Source organism: Nematostella vectensis, chromosome 2, assembly GCF_932526225.1.
Source record: "Nematostella vectensis chromosome 2, jaNemVect1.1, whole genome shotgun sequence".
Taxonomy (NCBI): domain Eukaryota; kingdom Metazoa; phylum Cnidaria; class Anthozoa; order Actiniaria; family Edwardsiidae; genus Nematostella; species Nematostella vectensis.
In genome coordinates, this window is record NC_064035.1 from 2,102,389 (window position 1) to 2,108,388 (window position 6,000).

Here is a 6,000-nt window from a genome sequence, read left to right on the forward strand (position 1 = left end):
AATATGTCTTGTTGGAGCGGGTTAATAGTCAACAGCACGGCATTTGTTCAATATGTCTTGTTGGAGCGGGTTAATAGTCAACAGCAATGCATTTGCTCAATATGTCTTGTTGGAGCGGGTTAATAGTCAACAGCAAGGCATTTGCTATATATATGTCTTGTTGGAGCGGGTTAATATCCAACAGCAAGGCATCTGCTCAATATGTCTTGTTGGAGCGGGTTAATAGTCAACAGCAAGGCATTTGCTATATATATGTCTTGTTGGAGCGGGTTAATAGTCAACAGCAAGGCATCTGCTCAATATGTCTTGTTGGAGCAGGTTAATAGTCAACAGCAAGGCATTTGGTATATATATGTCTTGTTGGAGCGGGTTAATAGTCAACAGCAAGGCATCTGCTCAATATGTCTTGTTGGAGAGGGTTAATAGTCAACAGCACGGCATTTGCTCAATATGTCTTGTTGGAGCAGGTTAATAGTCAACAGCAAGGCATCTGCTCAATATGTCTTGTTGGAGCGGGTTAATAGTCAACAGCAAGGCATTTGCTATATATATATATGTCTTGTTGGAGCGGGTTAATAGTCAACAGCAAGGCATTTGCTATATATATGTCTTGTTGGAGCGGGTTAATAGTCAACAGCACGGCATTTGCTCAATATGTCTTGTTGGAGCGGGTTAACAGTCAACAGCAAGGCATCTGCTCAATATGTCTTGTTGGAGCGGGTTAATAGTCAACACCAATGCATTTGCTCAATATGTCTTGTTGGAGCGGGTTAATAGTCAACAACAATGCATTTGCTATATATATATGTCTTGTTGGAGCGGGTTAATAGTCAACAACAATGCATTTGCTATATATATATGTCTTGTTGGAGCGGGTTAATAGTCAACAACAATGCATTTGCTATATATATATGTCTTGTTGGAGCAGGTTAATAGTCAACAGCAAGGCATTTGCTATATATATGTCTTGTTGGAGCGGGTTAATAGTCAACAGCAAGGCATTTGCTCTATATGTCTTGTTGGAGCGGGTTAATAGTCAACAGCAAGGCATTTGCTCAATATGTCTTGTTGGAGCGGGTTAATAGTCAACAGCAAGGCATTTGCTCAATATGTCTTGTTGGAGCGGGTTAATAGTCAACAGCAAGGCATCTGCTCAATATGTCTTGTTGGAGCGGGTTAATAGTCAACAGCAAGGCATTTGCTATATATATGTCTTGTTGGAGCGGGTTAATAGTCAACAGCAATGCATTTGCTATATATATATATGTCTTGTTGGAGCGGGTTAATAGTCAACACCAATGCATTTGCTATATATATGTCTTGTTGGAGCGGGTTAATAGTCAACACCAATACATTTGCTCAATATGTCTTGTTGGAGCGGGTTAATATCCAACAGCAAGGCATCTGCTCAATATGTCTTGTTGGAGCGGGTTAATAGTCAACAGCAAGGCATTTGCTATATATATGTCTTGTTGGAGCGGGTTAATAGTCAAACAGAAAGGCATTTGCTATATATATATGTCTTGTTGGAGAGGGTTAATAGTCAACAGCATGGCATTTGCTCAATATGTCTTGTTGGAGCGGGTTAATAGTCAACAGCACGGCATTTGCTCAATATGTCTTGTTGGAGCGGGTTAATAATCAACAGCAAGGCATCTGCTCAATATGTCTTGTTGGAGCGGGTTAATAATCAACAGCAAGGCATTTGCTCAATATGTCTTGTTGGAGCGGGTTAATAGTCAACAGCACGGCATTTGCTCAATATGTCTTGTTGGAGCGGGTTAATAGTCAACAGCAAGGCATCTGCTCAATATGTCTTGTTGGAGCGGGTTAATAGTCAACAGCACGGCATTTGCTATATATATATATGTCTTGTTGGAGCGGGTTAATAGTCAACAGCACGGCATCTGCTCAATATGTCTTGTTGGAGCGGGTTAATAGTCAACAGCACGGCATTTGCTCAATATGTCTTGTTGGAGCGGGTTAATAGTCAACAGCACGGCATTTGCTATATATATATATGTCTTGTTGGAGCGGGTTAATAGTCAACAGCACGGCATTTGCTCAATATGTCTTGTTGGAGCGGGTTAATAGTCAACAGCACGGCATCTGCTCAATATGTCTTGTTGGAGCGGGTTAATAGTCAACAGCAAGGCATTTGCTATATATATGTCTTGTTGGAGCGGGTTAATAGTCAACAGCAAGGCATCTGCTCAATATGTCTTGTTGGAGCGGGTTAACAGTCAACAGCAAGGCATCTGCTCAATATGTCTTGTTGGAGCGGGTTAATAGTCAACAACAATGCATTTGCTATATATATATGTCTTGTTGGAGCGGGTTAATAGTCAACAGCACGGCATTTGCTCAATATGTCTTGTTGGAGCGGGTTAATAGTCAACAGCAAGGCATTTGCTATATATATGTCTTGTTGGAGCGGGTTAATAGTCAACAGCAAGGCATCTGCTCAATATGTCTTGTTGGAGCGGGTTAATAGTCAACAACAATGCATTTGCTATATATATATGTCTTGTTGGAGCGGGTTAATAGTCAACACCACGGCATTTGCTCAATATGTCTTGTTGGAGCGGGTTAATAGTCAACAGCAAGGCATCTGCTCAATATGTCTTGTTGGAGCGGGTTAATAGTCAACAGCAATGCATTTGCTCAATATGTCTTGTTGGAGCGGGTTAATAGTCAACAGCAAGGCATCTGCTCAATATGTCTTGTTGGAGCGGGTTAATAGTCAACAGCAATGCATTTGCTCAATATGTCTTGTTGGAGCGGGTTAATAGTCAACACCAATGCATTTGCTATATATATATGTCTTGTTGGAGCGGGTTAATAGTCAACAGCACGGCATTTGCTCAATATGTCTTGTTGGAGCGGGTTAATAGTCAACAGCAAGGCATCTGCTCAATATGTCTTGTTGGAGCGGGTTAATAGTCAACAGCAAGGCATTTGCTCAATTTGTCTTGTTGGAGCGGGTTAATAGTTAACAGCACGGCATTTGCTATATATATGTCTTGTTGGAGCGGATTAATAGTCAACAGCAAGGCATTTGCTATATATATGTCTTGTTGGAGCGGGTTAATAGTCAACAGCAAGGCATTTGCTCTATATGTCTTGTTGGAGCGGGTTAATAGTCAACAGCACGGCATCTGCTCAATATGTCTTGTTGGAGCGGGTTAATAGTCAACAGCAAGGCATTTGCTATATATATGTCTTGTTGGAGCGGGTTAATAGTCAACAGCAATGCATTTGCTATATATATGTCTTGTTGGAGCGGGTTAATAGTCAACAGCAAGGCATTTGCTCTATATGTCTTGTTTGAGCGGGTTAATAGTCAACAGCAAGGCATTTGCTATATATATGTCTTGTTGGAGCGGGTTAATAGTCAACAGCAAGGCATTTGCTCTATATGTCTTGTTGGAGCGGTTAATAGTCAACAGCAAGGCATCTGCTCAATATGTCTTGTTGGAGCGGGTTAATAGTCAACAGCAAGGCATCTGCTCAATATGTCTTGTTGGAGCGGGTTAATAGTCAACAGCAAGGCATTTGCTCTATATGTCTTGTTGGAGCGGGTTAATAGTCAACAGCACGGCATTTGCTCTATATGTCTTGTTGGAGCGGGTTAATATCCAACAGCAAGGCATTTGCTATATATATGTCTTGTTGGAGCGGGTTAATAGTCAACAGCAAGGCATCTGATCAATATGTCTTGTTGGAGCGGGTTAATAGTCAACAGCACGGCATTTGCTCAATATGTCTTGTTGGAGCGGGTTAATAGTCAACAGCACGGCATTAGCTCAATATGTCTTGTTGGAGCGGGTTAATAGTCAACAGCAAGGCATTTGCTCAATATGTCTTGTTGGAGCGGGTTAATAGTCAACAGCAAGGCATCTGCTCTATATGTCTTGTTGGAGCGGGTTAATAGTCAACAGCAATGCATTTGCTATATATATGTCTTGTTGGAGCGGGTTAATTGTCAACAGCAAGGCATTTGCTCTATATGTCTTGTTGGAGCGGGTTAACAGTCAACAGCAAGGCATCTGCTCAATATGTCTTGTTGGAGCGGGTTAATAGTCAACAGCAAGGCATTTGCTATATATATGTCTTGTTGGAGCGGGTTAATAGTCAACAGCACGGCATTTGCTCAATATGTCTTGTTGGAGCGGGTTAATAGTCAACAGCAAGGCATTTGCTCTATATGTCTTGTTGGAGCGGGTTAATAGTCAACAGCACGGCATTTGCTCTATATGTCTTGTTGGAGCGGGTTAACAGTCAACAGCAAGGCATCTGCTCAATATGTCTTGTTGGAGCGGGTTAATAGTCAACAGCAAGGCATTTGCTATATATATGTCTTGTTGGAGCGGGTTAATAGTCAACAGCAAGGCATTTGCTATATATATGTCTTGTTGGAGCGGGTTAATAGTCAACAGCAAGGCATTTGCTCTATATGTCTTGTTGGAGCGGGTTAATAGTCAACAGCACGGCATCTGCTCAATATGTCTTGTTGGAGCGGGTTAATAGTCAACAGCAAGGCATTTGCTATATATATATGTCTTGTTGGAGCGGGTTAATAGTCAACAGCAATGCATTTGCTATATATATGTCTTGTTGGAGCGGGTTAATAGTCAACAGCAAGGCATTTGCTCTATATGTCTTGTTGGAGCGGGTTAATAGTCAACAGCAAGGCATTTGCTATATATATGTCTTGTTGGAGCGGGTTAATAGTCAACAGCAAGGCATTTGCTCTATATGTCTTGTTGGAGCGGGTTAATAGTCAACAGCAAGGCATTTGCTATATATATGTCTTGTTGGAGCGGGTTAATAGTCAACAGCACGGCATTTGCTATATATATGTCTTGTTGGAGCGGGTTAATAGTCAACAGCAAGGCATTTGCTCTATATGTCTTGTTGGAGCGGGTTAATAGTCAACAGCACGGCATCTGCTCAATATGTCTTGTTGGAGCGGGTTAATATCCAACAGCAAGGCATTCGCTATATATATGTCTTGTTGGAGCGGGTTAATAGTCAACAGCAAGGCATTTGCTATATATATGTCTTGTTGGAGCGGGTTAATAGTCAACAGCAATGCATTTGCTATATATATGTCTTGTTGGAGCGGGTTAATAGTCAAGAGCAAGGCATTTGCTCTATATGTCTTGTTGGAGCGGGTTAATAGTCAACAGCACGGCATCTGCTCAATATGTCTTGTTGGAGCGGGTTAATAGTCAACAGCAAGGCATTTGCTATATATGTCTTGTTGGAGCGGGTTAATAGTCAACAGCAAGGCATTTGCTCAATATGTCTTGTTGGAGCGGGTTAATAGTCAACAGCAAGGCATCTGCTCAATATGTCTTGTTGGAGCGGGTTAATAGTCAACACCAATGCATTTGCTCAATATGTCTTGTTGGAGCGGGTTAATAGTCAACAACAATGCATTTGCTATATATATATGTCTTGTTGGAGCGGGTTAATAGTCAACAGCACGGCATTTGCTTAATATGTCTTGTTGGAGCGGGTTAATAGTCAACAGCAATGCATTTGCTCAATATGTCTTGTTGGAGCGGGTTAACAGTCAACAGCAAGGCATCTGCTCAATATGTCTTGTTGGAGCGGGTTAATAGTCAACAGCAAGGCATTTGCTATATATATGTCTTGTTGGAGCGGGTTAATAGTCAACAGCAAGGCATTTGCTATATATGTCTTGTTGGAGCGGGTTAAAAGTCAACAGCAAGGCATCTGCTCAATATGTCTTGTTGGAGCGGGTTAATAGTCAACAGCAAGGCATTTGCTCAATATGTCTTGTTGGAGCGGGTTAATAGTCAACAGCACGGCATTTGCTATATATATGTCTTGTTGGAGCGGGTTAATATCCAACAGCAAGGCATTTGCTCTATATGTCTTGTTGGAGCGGGTTAATAGTCAACAGCAAGGCATCTGCTCAATATGTCTTGTTGGAGCGGGTTAATAGTCAACAGCAAGGCATCTGCTCAA